This window comes from Falco biarmicus, chromosome 8 (genome assembly GCF_023638135.1).
Source record: "Falco biarmicus isolate bFalBia1 chromosome 8, bFalBia1.pri, whole genome shotgun sequence".
Lineage (NCBI taxonomy): Eukaryota > Metazoa > Chordata > Aves > Falconiformes > Falconidae > Falco > Falco biarmicus.
The window spans coordinates 9,138,196-9,153,354 of NC_079295.1; the positions used below are offsets into that span (position 1 = coordinate 9,138,196).

At 46.4% G+C, this 15,159-nt stretch overlaps 1 long non-coding RNA gene across 1 annotated transcript in view; it reads left to right on the forward strand.

The window, feature by feature from the left end:
- The window catches only part of LOC130154262 (uncharacterized), a 79,816-nt gene that overhangs the window by 10,113 nt on the left and 54,544 nt on the right, over positions 1-15,159 (forward strand). Inside the window, exons 2-4 of the long non-coding RNA XR_008823663.1 lie at positions 9,063-9,175; positions 9,732-9,831; positions 9,944-10,085. This is a non-coding gene — a long non-coding RNA (uncharacterized LOC130154262). The remainder of the gene's footprint in view (positions 1-9,062; positions 9,176-9,731; positions 9,832-9,943; positions 10,086-15,159) is intronic.

Below are 15,159 nucleotides of genomic sequence, written 5' to 3' on the forward strand. Positions count from 1 at the left end.
GATGATGGTTGCCAGGCTTTGGTAGGAGCACTTCTCTGGTCCACAAGAGGCTGCAGGATAGCCTCCTGCCTGCTCCGTGAGGCAGCTGGAATTATTTCTGGTGGATATGGGAAGTCAGCCTCTACTTGGCAAGAGTTTTAGGATTTAAGCCTGTCTAAAGGCTGATCCTTGAAAAGATGGTTTAGATGGGTTTTTTTACGCCAACCTGGTAGTGTCGGGACAGGGTGAATGACATATTGAAAAAATGGGGCTCGGGAGTGAGCACCAAGGGTGGCTGGGCACTGAGGGGCTGCTCCCAGGGGACCTGTCCTGGCTGGGGGTTGCCCAAGGGCTCTGGCAGATGAGCCCCAGCAGCGTATGGCCCCCAGGTCAAAGGCAGCAGGTGTCTGCTGCTGTAAAACTGTCATCGTCTTCTGGCCATCGGGAGCTGAAGCAGTGGTTTGCTCTGTAGGCTAAGTAGCATGATTTGCTGTGTGATGCTGATGTTTCAAAGAGACAAATGAGGTTAGGACAAGCCGTGTCACCAGATCAGAAACAAAAAAGTGTGGTTTCACTCACACTTACAAGCTGCACCTATTTACCCCACTGAAGAGCTAGCCAAAAGTATTTGCTGCTTTGGGATGTTTCATGAAAGTGTTTCTGTTGCTGCAGAGTGGTGACCGGGATGTTGCGGATGGTGTAGGGGCTGCTGGCATTGTGAGGGTCCTGCAGCTCTGGGGTGGAGCTCGGACCTCTGCGGACTCCTCTTGGAGGGGATGGATGGAGGCTTCTTGGAGAGGGAAGATGGAAGGAGAGGGGCTTCTTGGGCTGGGTTCCTTTGTTTCAGATGTGGGAGCCAGCGTGTGGTGCGTTGCTTTGCTAATGATGCTGCTTTGACCTCTTCCATTTCCCTGCTGACACCGGCGACCCTCTGCCGTTCTCCTGGCTTTGACTTGATCTTCAGTAATAACAAAAGAAAACAAACTGATGCTTCGCGTTCACCCCGGTCCAAAGATGCTTGTTAGATTGGGGATGAGGGACAGATTTTCTCCAGCCTGTCTCAAATGCCCACGTGCCAAAACTTGTGAAGACTTTGCTGGGTGTTGCTCTAAGATTCGTATCTAATGAGTGCTCCCTGGGGAGGGTTGTTTAAAGTGAATAACCAGGAGCTTCTTGAAAGAGGTTGTTCAGGCAGTGAGTTGGAGCAGCAGGGCTAGGAGAGGAGCACGGGGAAGAGGGATGGGATGGAGGTGGTGGGAACTGCTTGGGGAGGGCAAGCCACCGTGCCATGCCATCCCGTGTCTCTTCCATGCAGCCACCATGCCATCACTGCCTGTCACAGCACCGTGCTGGCATCACTGCGTTTTCCCCCTCTGGGAAATCACCATCTCTGCTGAACCGGGTGTTTTACAGATTACTGAGGCTTAGTGCGAAGCTGTGTAAAACCAGGATGGGATCAGAGGGCCGGGGCTGCTCTCTGAAAGGGTGGAGGTTGCCATGCTTGGGGGCCTGAAGACCCCAGGGAGGGTCTGGCTGGTGCAGCCCTTGAGCTGTAGGGGGAAACTTTACCCCACAAGGTGGGACTTCACATTGCTCCCCTCTGCCTTGCTGTTTCGAGGGGTCACTCTCCATTCAGTCATTCTCATGCCAGGGCAAATATTAAAAAACGGGATAGATAAGATTTAGTGGCTTCTCTGCAGCCCCTGACATTGAAATCTCTCCCTCTTGCTCCTTCCTTCCACAGTATGGCTGGCATCTGCTGGCCTGGCAAGAAGGGATTTCCTTGTGGTCACTGTGCTGCTGTCATTCCCCCAAATACAAGTGACAACAAGGCATCCCACTGGAGCCCCAAATGTGCAGGAACTTTTTTGTAGAGGAGCCAGCTGCAGAGAGCACCTCAGCCACGAGCCAGCCTACTCCGGGTAGCTGCACCCCCCATCAACCCTGGCCACCCTGCACAGCATGGGCCTTAATACCGTGATAAACACGGAACTGAGATTTTGTTTTATAGAGGAACACTAAAGGACCGTTACCAATGCCACAGCGAGTAGGATTGTGCCCATGGGGTTTAGTTAAGCTGTGAGATGGGGGGATCCTCTCCCACAGGACTGGGATGCTCAGACCACATTCCTCTCCTTAGAAAGGACAAGGCAGCAGCAGCATCAAAGGTTTTGGGTGTATATTTTCAACATAGGACAGCTGCAAAAGCTTAAGCCAGGGAAGTTGATCAGAAAGTCAGAGAGCTACTCTCTCCTGTTCTGCTGGGCCAGCCAGGAGCTGGCAGAGCTGGCTGTGCCTCCCCGGCAGCTTGCAGTGAGAGTGGTACCTTGCTTTTAAAGGGAGTCATGGTATGTGACAGAGAATTTCGTGCCCTGTGCATGGAAAAGTGATCATGTCACCAGGAATTTCAGGTACTTTAATGTTTTTTCACCAGTGTTGTGCCCAGCCTCCATAAGAGAGGTGTCCATTTTGGGGGGTAAAAGCATCCTCTTTGCCAGCTGCTCATCAGGAGTTAAGTCCTGTGATGTGACGGTGCATGCACAGCCCTGGATGTAAACAGGGCTATGGTATACAAACCATTAGTGCTGGGAGGGAAGGGTCTGAAGGCAAACATCATAGTTTTTTGTTATTGAATTGAACAGAATTATATTGAGCTCTGATCCCCTGCTGAATACGAGGGGGTGCTGTGTGTGCGCCTCGCTGTGTTGCCAGCTCCGGCAGGTCCCCTCGTCTGCAGCCAGCCTCGCATGTGCCCCCCTTGACTGCGTGTTGTCAGACAAGACTGATCTGATTATCTCTGTAAGGAAGACTTATTCCAGTGCCAGCTCAGTGCTGACGGCTTGCCCTCATTTCACTTTCTGCAGGGCACTTCTCCTGCCTCTCTGTGATTTCAGCCCCAAAACCTGGGGCCAGGCTTGCCTCTGCCGCAAGGATTTGGGTGACATGGGCCTGTGGGGGCAATGGCTTGCAAATCATTGCAGCTGGGTGATGGAGAGCTGAAAGATCCTCTTTGCAGAAGCACACAGTTAACTTGCTTTTTCACCACATTGGTCCAAGAGAAAAATCACATATACGTGTAAGCTGCAGGGAATCGGCAGTGCTAAGACCATTCGGGTTGAGTTAAACTGAGCATGGCATAGCCTGTCATATAATATCTTCTTACAAAAGCCAGACGTAAATCATTTTGATGAACGTATTTTAACCACCTGGCCCTGTTGTTCCCATAGTGCGGTTAATCTAACACTGGAAGTAAATAATTGAGCTGTGTTTCATCTCCATCCCTCGGAAAGCTCTGCTCTTTCCCTCTTCCCCACGGAGTTTTGTCAGGAGCAGAGGTGAAACAACAGGTTTGTCCATAGTAACTGACCGATGATTGATTGATTGTAGAATCATAGATCCTGTGTTTAGGCACAATGTGTTCCATGGCAATGTCTCTTTTTCCTACTTTATTACCCAGAAGGGCTTACCTTTGCTCAGAGGATGCTCAGCCTGCTTGCCTTTCAGCTTAGAAAAACCAAAGATCACACACTACAGTGGCAAATGTGTGTTTCTGTAGGTCAGTTGTTCATCAAAAAGCATTAGGGATAAACTTCTGCTCTAAAAGTAAAAAAATTCTTCCCTTTGGTCATAAATACACAGAGCCAGGTTAGTCCTCTCAATAGTACTCAAGATCTACTGTAGATCATGGGGCAGATGTTGGCTTTTGGTGGCTCCGTCGTCAGTATCCACCTGTCTTCAATAGTAAAACATTAAGTTGGAAGAAAAGATGCACGTTCTTATAGTGACCCATGTTTTGTTTAAAAACAAGAAGCATGTGCAAAGTGCTATTTGTTACGTTAAAACTTAAAAAAAAATAAAAAAATGTAACTGAGCCTTTGAAACCTCGAAAAAGTTTTGGGATTGTTTCTGGCAGGAATTTAAAAAAATTCCTTTTCCTTGATATTTTTGTCTTTTCTTTAATTTTTTTTGTGTTTTTCCAAAGACGATGTAATTTCCTGACTATCCCTAATCTGAGCTGTATAATCAAAAGGTGGGGAAGACAAACTGGGATAGCTCCTTCCTTTAAGGAAATGATTTTCAATCTTTATTTGAATGTGCTATAGCTTTGTATGCCTTATCCTTCAGATATAGCTAGAAGTAGTATTTGGCAGAGGCCCTTGTTGCAGAGATAGGGGCTGGGGCTGGACGATAGGGAGGTAACGGGGTTATATGCAGGCAGCCTTGAGGGTATGTAAGACCCAAAGTTAGAGAGAAGGCTCCAAAGTCAATTTTCCTTTGTTTTATGACACGTTCGTATAATCCAAACAGTGCTTTAGGTTTATTTTTTGAGATCATACCCTGGTTTGTGTATTTGGGAGTATGGTACTCGGAGCAACTGCTCTCATTATCTGATTAATACGGTTGGCTTTTCCCTTCCAGGCAAAATTATGGGAGTAATTAAAACTTGCTCAGTTTGCAAATGGAAAACGTTTTGTAGCTTGCAAAACAGACTGGAACATTTACAGCAGTTACTGGAAGGAGAGCCAAGTATACGAAGAAAATGTTTGCCTCCAAAACCATCTTTCCAAAAGGATACAAAACTTTGGGCTTGAGCTAGCCTCCAAGAAAGCTATGGAAAGCTGTCGTGGGGCAGTTTGGTTGGGAATTAGGTTTCAGAAAGGCTTGTAACCTCATTGAAAATGTGGTCCTAGACTTGACGCTGACAGATTTTGCTAGCAATGCTCATGCTCCTTGGCTCAAACTAGGACTTGCAGCCATTTTGCAAGCAGGAAAACATTGGAAGCTCCGTTGCTCACATGAATTTTTCAGCCACATCTGAAGCGGTATTATGAAACCAATCTGGTTTGGGTTCTCACATCAAAATGGGAGTCAACTGATCCAGATTCAGGGTGTCTCATCCAAACCGCAGCTCAGTTTTTAAAAGGGTTGAATTTGCAGCTCTAGTTCTGGTTTGCTTGTAATAGGAAAATTACTTTTTATTTTGGATGATCCCCAGGAATTTCTCTATCTTGCAAACTGCCGATTTCCAGATTTGTGCATAGCATAGACCTGGGGCGAGGGAAACCTGACAACTTTTCAATTCCTATATATGTTCTGCATAATCCAATTGCTTCTGATTTCGGCAGAGTCAAGTTTACTGCTAGAGAAAATCAGGAAAAGTTGCATGTGTTGTTTGGAAATACAAAGAATTTTGCATATGAACAAAGCCCATCTCTTATGAACTCCCCAAACAGCCCTCCATTCCCAAGCAGAGGGTCCACAGCATCTATCCAAGGTGTAAGGACCATTTCTTCAAACCCTGGTTCTCATTATCACTTTTAGCCACAGAAGTTTCCCCCTGCTGCAAGAGTTATGGCCTGATCTAAAGGAAAGAAAATGTAATGCTTACTCAACTTCTTAACAACATGGTTTTTTGGTCATTTACTTGGTGTTCTGTAGGATAAAAATGAGCAAACACTCGGGAAATGTTTGCTTTAATACCCTTGTGGAACCATGTTCCTGTCCCTGGAAAAAGCCAGCAGCAATTAATACGTGTTGCTTACTTATGAGCACGGGCAGGCTTATTTGAACAGCATGTTCCATATCGGTAGATGCTGTAGAAATATTGTATTTCAGACTAGAATGATTTGACTTGTAAAACTTCAAGAAAATGTTGAAAACCATTCTGAGGTTTGCTTGAGGGGAAAATGGAGTCTTTGAGCATGTATTGGGATTTTTTTTTTCTTTGTTTTTACAACAAATGGCAGCTTCTAATGCAAATATTCATGATTCCTTGGTACTTATCACTGCCTATTGAAAGATCATTTTCAGGTCCTTCGAAAAAGCAGAGAAAAAAACCCCACCAACAGTTTCTGGTTTAAATCAGGGCCTCAGAGTGGCAGCTTTGCACAGGAAGATGTGACAATCTTTTTCCAGCAGAGAAAAGCAGGTCAGTTATCAGTCCTGGGCCCTTTTGCACCAATGTGGCACAAAGAGGTACTGTGAGCAGGGTTCTCCTGAAAAAAAGCAGATGATGGATAAGCCTGCATCCTTGCTGATGTGAATTCCTGACCTAGTTTCCGTAGCAGACTAGCTCAGGAGCATAAAAGAGCTGCTGGGGATGGAGAAAATGCCTTGCAGGCAAGCTGGCCCTTTGGTGCCTGTGAGCATAAGGCAAGCATTGCCATGTTGGAAGGAGCTGCTGGGCACATCACATTGCAGACTAGCCGGCTCAGACCCAGTCCGCCGTGGATCCTGCCCCAAGGCATTGCCACACGGTTTGAGGATGAGTCGATGAAGAAAAATACCATCTAATGCGATAGATGGCAAAGGAAGTCTTGTAGTCACTGGCTGTGGAAGGAAGTGGGGTGGTGTTTTGTAATACTTTCCACCAATTCCACTTTGTTGTTGTTGTTTTGTTTTTGGTGTTTGTTTTCTTTTGTTTTCCCACTATTTTCTAACTGCCAGCCTATCTTCTGCTCTCTACCTGGCCTCTTTCCCTCGTGACAGTCTCCATATACACCCGTTTGTCCCCACGGCTTGCAAAAAGCTGGCACATCCTTCCGCCCATCCCATTTTGGGTTCAGAAAACAGGAGATTGGTGAGATCCCTGCCCTTGCAAAAGGCAGCATATGGCTGCTGGCATCCCCATCCCACCAAAAAAATATCTTGCAGGGTATCAGGCTCCCAGTGTATTCTGTTGCACAGCAGTGGGGAAAAGTGAGCTTGTGTGGATGCCTTAGCTATCCCTGAAGGCTGGGGTGAGGATTCATGGCATCCATAGGAGCTACTACCTCCACAGGAGGGCTGACAGTCTGCTCCAAGCCATGGCATGTGGTGAACTAGGGGATGAGATGAAATGTTTGTGATAGTGTGAGTGTAAATAGCTCCTGAGTCAGCTGCCCTGGGGGCTCGAGGCTGCTCTATCACTTGAGATCACTTGGCTCACTGCTTGATGTGCTCTTCCAAACCTAATTGCTAGCTCAGGGCTGCGTTGTTGGGTTTTGCTGTGTGCGTTTGCGTGGCAGGGAGGATTAATTCTCTCTGCCGCAGGGGTCACTGGATGGGGCCATGCAGAAGGTCTTCTGAGGATGGGGGTTCAGAAAGATGCAGGGGCATCAGACACCTATCTCAAACATGAAAGCAAAAAGGGAAATAAGTGTTTAACCTCCCCGCCCCCGGAGCTGCCACAAAAATTCTGATTTACAGTAATATGTGGATGCCTTTTGGATCTGCAGTGAAAAAATCTATGGTCTCACCAAGGGGAAATACTCCTTCAAGTGCCTGTTTTGTGCTTCGGTTTATCCCATCCAAGTGTATTTCAGTCCCAGCAGCAATCTCTCCCCTGACAAGGATTTAATATTAGGAGGCAGTTGGCCCTAATTCAGCAAAGCACCAGGTCATCGGCAGTGCTCGCACAGTTGTGGCTTGCTCCCTTCTTAATACTGTATTTAGCCTGGGTTCCTTGGGAGACAAATGTTTGGAGCAAGGACACAAGTTGGTTTTGTTCCTGTTTGTTTGCTGTCCAAATTAATAATAGGTTAAAGATGTCCTGCTGATTAGCCGTAACATCCCAGCAGTGTTATTTGTACTGTCACAGTTGAGGTCGGGGTCCTGGGGTGCTAAGGGAAGAAGACACCAACTCTGCCGTGGAGATGGAGAAAGGGGAGGCTTCTGGTCTTAAGGAAAGAAGTGTCAGTGTTCAAGTGGCCTTAAAAAAATGGATTCACAGCTGGTGGTGTGGATTTCCCTGGCTGATGAGAGCGAGATGGCTGAAAAGCAAATATGGGGAAAATTGTGAGTGAATTAGAGGTCTGGAGTTAAAGAAGGAGGTGCGTAAATGCTAATGGTGTTTTTGAAACTAAGCAGAGGCATCCCCAGGCACCCCGTTTCCATTGAAGTGGAGCAGGACAGACTTTGCTGGCCAGAGAGCAGCACTGGCTCTGCTTTGTGGGCATCGGGGCACGGGCTGGTGGATCTGGCTGCATGGCAAAGCATTTGTCTCGCCCATCCCCAGGACCTGCGCTCTGCGTGCAGCTTAGAAAGTTCACATAAACTTATTCAACACTTCACACCAGTCCTTCTGCTTTCTGTCCCAGGTCCTTCCCTGCCAGACTCAGGGGTATCTGGGGTTCCCCTCTGCTCCCCAGCCTCTCGCCATCCAGCAGCATGCAAGGAATAGCACTCCACAATAAATCACTGCTGCCCAGTGGGGCCAAATGAGCTTTGCAAGCTTCAGAAAAGAAAATATTGAAAGCTCTTTCTTGCTCAACGTCTATCTGCGTGTATATATTTACACATATCTATAAAATGGATGTGTATGTGTATATATATAACATATCTATAAAAGAAGGTTGTCTAGAACCACAGCATGCAGCTTTTCTCTGTCAGCAGGCTTTCCACGAGGCTGGGCTTACACATGGGGACCAGATGTGACCATCCAAAAAGGTCTGTTCACTTCTATACCCACTCTTATTTTTCCATCCTACTTAAGTACAGCATGAGACATATGGGCCAACCATCCATCTGAGGTTAAGCGGAAACCAAGAGTGATCTCTTACAATGCCATAAATAGCTAAATAGCCGTTTTCAATAGTAAATAGGGATATGTGAATTAAGAACGAACTCTGAGCAGTTTAGGCATTCCAGTTTCTTGTTTTAATATCTTCATGTGGCTTTTTCCCCCCCTCCCTTCTTCGCTTCTCTTGGTGGGAGGTGACACGTTTAACAATGCTTCCCATGAGCAAGAGGCCCACTCTGGTTATCTAAAGCAGAATAAAAAAAATTAAAAAAATAAAAAGAAAAGAAAGGGCTAGGACTCTTCAAAAGGAGCCTAGCAGAACTGGAGACCTCAGGCGCCTTGGGAACCATATATTCAGTTCTTTGAGGGGACCCTGAAAAATCCCATCCACACGATATTGGCAGTCAGTGCAAGGGTTGGGGGACACATTGCCAGCTTAGAGCCTTTGTATGAACTTTCAAAGCTTTCATGAGCTGTCTCAGCCAGCCACCCTTCTTGACGGCAACAAAAGCTGTCCAGAAAGTCTAATTTCTGTCACATGGAATGAAATTTTCTGATGGTTTTCTATTTGCTTTTGTTCCAGAACAGGAAGAAAAGTTGAATTTTTTCCAGTGAGCGGAAGCTCTTGTGAAACATAGTCAGAAACACGGGGCGACCTCATCGAAGTGGACCATTGAGTTTCAGTCTAAATGCTAGGTAAAATGATATCAGAATGAACGGAAAGGATAGAGTAACCAGCGTGAAAAAGATGAAATAAAGCTTTTGGTTTCAAACTTAAATGTTTCTGAGGTTTTGCTGTCCAACTCCTTCAAAATCAAAATGTTCCCACAAGTCAAAATATTTTGGATGAATCAGGACTTACTGTTGAAAAGCTGCTCTGGGAATTTCAGTGGTCTGCCCAAAATACAGCCTGCTGTCACATCTGTGCTCATCTTTATAGCACACAGTTCATATCCACATGCAAAACTTGGGATCCAGCTTTGAGGTGGCCCTGCTTTGAGCAGGAGGTTGGGCTAGAGACCTCCCGAGGTCCCTTCTGACCTTGGTGATGCCCAAGGTCTTTGTCATGGAAAGTAGTAACCTTGCTAAGAGGTAATGGGGCAGGAAGAAGTGGGGAGGAAAGCAAAACAGAAGAAAAACAGAGGTACAGGAATGTGCTTTTCAAAGCCATTCCTAGAAGGGAAAAAACAGGAGGAATATTTGTATGTTTTCAGGCTGCAAATTTTAAATTTCTTCCCTACTTTTCTTCCAGAACATCCCCGAAGTAATCCCCTCCAGCCACTCTACAGACCTGATCTCAGTTCAGTGGTGGAGAAGGGAATTTCCTAGATGTGTGAAGCGTCTTTGGGAAGGTAACATCTCCCAGCTGCAGGGAGCAGCCATGAATGGGGAAGGCACAGGAGAGCTGGCTACTTAAGCGATAAACAAGTAAGCGTCTTTAACTTTACCCACTTTGCTTTATAGACAGGGGAGAAAATGACAAGCAGAAATATAAAATCATACAGCGGGAGCCATTGCACGAATCAAGAGAGAGGAGCGGTCCTGGTGGCTGAGGGTCAGCACCCTGTGGCAGGGGAAGCACTCACAGACCAAGAGGTTTAGTAAGGTAAGGAGCACTTTGTTTATCTGGTACTGATGTTCTCTGCAAACCTAGGAACTGCATGAAGTCACTTGGTAATTCTTGCTTGTGCTGCTAGCTGTACTGGTCTTCCTGGAACCTGGTCTGCTAAGGAAATTAGAGCCTACAGCCACCCCTGACCCGGTGGGACAGTGGTACAGGAGGGATAGAGTGACTAGTTCAGCCACTGCACCTGAACACCTGGTGTAGTTAGGCTAAGTAATTTTGGTACTAACACGGTGCGAGGTTGACGGCAGAAGTCCTGCTGCAGAGAGCTGCCCCCGAGCCCCGCAGTGGGCTCAATAAATAGGTTGGACATTTGGTGTCGTAATTCCAACAGTGCATGGTATTGGCTCAGCTCCGCTGTATTCAAAGTCAGTGGGAAGCGCTGACGGCGAGCCAGCATGGCTCTTACAATCCCTTTCTCTCACTAATTACTTCTGGCTGCCGTGGAAGCCCTGAGGACTTCAAAGGGATGACACTGGATTTGCAAGAGGCTGTCTCTCTGGATCTTCCATCCCAGTTTCTCAGCCCATGGTGGTCCATAAGGCTTCAGAAGGGGACTCACTAAACAACTGCAGAAAACATTAAAATATATTGTGCGTTCCCACAGATGCACATTCCCACACAGACAAAGGCAAGTTAAATGGAGAGAAATCAAAGTGCTAAATGAACAATTGAAATGCAGCTTTTTTTTCTCTCTTTGGCTGTAAATGAAAAAGTATGCACACAAGATGGAGTTGGGTTCTCCGAAAGGTGAAATGGTTCTTAAATAAAACGTGCAGAAGTGAGTACTCCGCCCCACATCAAGAGCACCATGGGATGCTGCAGAGGTGGTCCAAGGCCGGGGGCACCATCCTTCGGGGCAAGTCCAAGCTTGAGGCCTTGGTGCTTTAGACATCGTTCTTAACTAGCTGCACATCTTCCCTTATGCCAAACACTGTGTACACCCTTCTGGTTGTGTCTTAGGACCTTGTAGCCTTCCTACCTCTCTGTTAGTACAAGTCCAGGGATAGACTGCTCCAAGGAGATTTGTTTCTTAAAATTATTAATGAGTCTCCAAGGAGCTTCATGCACCTCCCACCTAAGCAACTGCATCCCTGTCATTTTGCTACTCCATTCTCAGGGACCAGGTTTTGAAGCACAGCATTGATGCATCAACTTTGCTGCAGTAGTTCTGCCTTGCCTTGGGTGGGCATGTGCTCTGCTTCTCTGTGAGGGAGCAGAGAAACACTGAAGCAATCTGTAACATCCACAGCCATGCCAGGACACCCACCAAATCAGTGCAATCCCTCCCCCTCTCTCAGAGGCTGCATCAAAGAGGAGAAACTTTGGTCCAGGCTGAGCACAAAAGGCATTTTTGGTCTTGGTGGAGGTTTGAAGGAGGTGCTTGTGCCAGGGACGGTGATGCCAGCCCAGGGGGACAGGGGAAAGTAGGTGGGGAAGTGATGGTCTCTGTGCCCTATGAAGGGGCAGCAGAACATGGCACTGAAACCACAGCAGTGAGTGTGTCTTTTCTCTTCTAGAGAGCACTGCCCACCTTCTCAGGCTCTTTTGGGAAAAGCGGTATAATAATAAGGGTTTCTGTAACAAAGGTTGTTGGAGCTATCTCCAGCACCACTGCATATCCTAAAAGAAAAGGAGAAATTGATTTATTTTTTCCCCCCCGCCACTAGAAACAATCAACCCACAGCTCTTCTGGGCAGTTTCCTGCAGGGGGGGAGCAAAGGGAGTGCGGGGCTATTTTTCCCCAGAGCCTCCATCAGCCCTACTCCCAGGAGGCACCCCCCCTTGCCACAGGGAGATTCAGCCCTTGGGACACAGGGCTTTTTCCACCCAACAAGGGGGCCCCGAGCCCTGGAGGGTTTTCCAGTCACAACACTTAAAAAACACATCCCAGGGCTGGATTAACCCTGTCCAACGTGGAGATGAAATATAAGCAGTTTTCATAACACAGGGAAGTTTTATAACTAGTCAGTGAGCTGATGGGACAGCTCTGGACGAAGTAAATAAATAGAATCATCAGACAAACTTAAGTGATTTTGGCCAGGCTCTTCTCCTGGATGAAACCATGTTGGCTCCATTTGCTCCACTCCTGATTTTTGCCCGTTTCAATGAGTGGAGAAACAGAGGTTTCCACTAAACCGTTAAGAAAGTGGTGATTTCAAAATAGCCAGGCAGATCTGACCATACTTATTTGAACGGGCTTTTAGTAACCTTCAGAGACTGGCAATTCGGGTGGTAAACCCACTTTATGATCTGTTATTACCTGTGCTCTGCTCAGAGGCAGCAAAACTCATTACAGGCGTAAATGGCTGGAGCGCTCCTGCATACCCGTGCAGGCAACCTTTAATGCTCTCCCTTTTCCGGCTTCTCAGCGATAAAAATTCATTACTGGTAAAAAACAAAAGCCACGTAGTTAGCTGCCGGCTTGCTTAGTGGTCAGGCTTCTGTGCTTGGGGCTTTATTTCGCTGCTGACGTCCCATGGATGACTGTAGAAAAAGCACTTCGTTTTTAGGAAGTTGGCCAGTACGGTATGCTTTCTGTTTTTTATTTAACTGCACATTAAATGTTCCCCTTTGCCCCAAGTTTTATTAAGGAGAAATTAAAGAGAGCCTTGTTAAGCTGGAAACACAGAAGGAAAACAGTCCGTCCTGCTGGGCCAAAGAAACAGCCTCAGGATCAACCCTACATTAGCCCAGTTCTCCAGACATGATATAATTATGAACATGGCAGTCCGCAAAGGGCATGGGAACTGCAGACATTCCTCTTATAGAAAACTGGGGAGAAATGAAGGCTGAAAGGAACCTCGGAGTTCAGAAAAAATCACAGCTGGTGGATGTTGGTGCAAGCTGACCATGTTGGGTGATGGAGATTCCTCAACAGCTCTGCACAACCTCTCCTTGCTATTACAGCATTTGCCCTAAAGTAGAAAATGTTTCATATCTCTAGCAAGCAGAAATTGCGAAGTCCACTGGTATCCCAGCCAGTTCTTTTGGTTGTGGGGAAATAAATAAAGTTCAAGAAACTGGTCTGTGGAGAAGGTGTTCAAGAAATGATGGACCAGAGGGTTTCCAATGAGCTTACAGGTCCATTGGCATGTGGAATCATTGTCCTGAGTGTTGGGGCATGCTCACGTTCCCCACCACCTTTGCTTCCCTCATCTTTCCCAATGCTTTGGCTCAACATTGTGCTACTGGTAAAGGCCCATATATTGCATTTGGGCTTGAAGGCACGTTCTAGTGCTCGTAACCCACCATCGCCTCCAGATGCTTCAAAAACATGTTTCTGGTTTTTGAACCATGTTCTGCCTGGGATGAAGCTATGCATTCTGGCTGGTGCTCTAGGAAAGTGCAGAAATCTGTTGCTTTTGGTGGTGTTTCTCCACACCCCACCTGTGCTGGAGTTTCTCAGTGGAAGGAAAAGGTGTGGATTAACTCGGTATTAACTAATACCGAGAGCACCATCTGGTGGGCTGCGGGGCTGGATAATGCAGGCAGTAGGAGCCGGGGATGGGCTTGGGGCTTGAAAGCAACCCAGAAGTGCATCTGGTCGGGGCTGTCAAATGGTTGTGGTCCACCTGGTCTGGCTTCCCACAGCCACCAACTGGCAGCTTGAAGGAGATGGAAATAATCCCCATGGTGGTGATGAATAACTGACATTTCTTATTGCCTTTGGATTGATGGAGCTTGACGTGCTCCTTGAAGAGTGGAGAAATCCCTAGCTGGGATGACTAAGTTCCTACCATAAATATCCATCATTTCTTCGAATATGGATAAAATCTTTAAATTGGTTATATTGTGGCAATGAGTTCCGCAGGTCTGTGATCTTTAAATTTATATATGAGTACATATATATTTCTGTTTTGTGCATATATATAAATATATATCTGTTTTAAGTTGGCTGACATTCGATGTTACCATCTGCAGCTTTTGCTTCTCTGAGCTGAACTCCTATCCCCAGGCTCAGGCCATGTGATTTCCCTTAAAATATCCTCTGAGCAAAGGTGAAAGCCGTTTTAGCCCAGCTTCAGCTTTCTGCTTCTCTTGCCTGTGGGGTGCCTTGTTGGGCTGGCAGTCATGGCTGGGTGATGTTAGGTGGTTTGTTTTTTGTTTTTGTTTTTTTTTAGAAAATACACAAATATGTTTGCTATAGTCTGCTCTGCTCCTGCACCTTCAAGAAGTGAAGGAAATGTTGACAGAAGTCTGACTGGAGATGTGACTATAACCCACAAATTTGTTGCTTCTTAATGTGATGGCATTGCTGAGCATGTGCTGTGACTGTCTCTGGGGCTCTGCAGGACAAGTTGGTTGATGTTCTGTAACATGCTTACAGTGAATTTTTTTCTCATTACTTATGTTTCTATACAGCCATCAGATACCTCATAGAATCATAATTGATGTGAATTATTTAATAATGAGGGTAGCTCATGGTATTTTATCCTCAGCATCGGCACTGTTTTTTGTTGTGATGAGATTAGATCAAACATATAGAGAAAAATTAGTACCAGGGGAGTTTGAGTTTGCAGCTGCAGCTCTCTGGGATGCCTTTCTGTTGGTTCTTGGTGCTGGTTGGTTCCCAGGGCTTGCTGCTTCATCGTCTGTTTGTCCTCCTCGTTGCTTACCCTCCATACACTCTTCTTTCATCTGAGGCAGCAGATGAGGACCGGTTCCCACGTTTTCTCAGAAGGAAAAATCTCATAAGAAAACACATGAGATTTTCCTCTAAGTTTTCATGTTGTAGCAGGTGGAAACATGCAAACAATGTGGAAAAAAAAGCCAGCTGGGTGGACCCAACTCTGTTGTCAATGTGTCAAAAGGTAGTTAATAGAAACTCCTACTGTTGCTCTTTTTGAGTAAATACTCCCAAAGGCTCTGCTGCCAATAACAAACAAGTCCCGCTCGAGAAACACTTGTTAGTGTGAGCCTTGGGCAGGTTTCCCAACCAGGAGGTAGATGTGGGCTTTCCCCTTAGGGCTGAGAGTCATGGGAAGCACTAAAAGTGCCTCGTGGAGATTTTCAAGTCTTTCCCCTCTTGCAAGTGAGAACTTGGTGGAGTTCC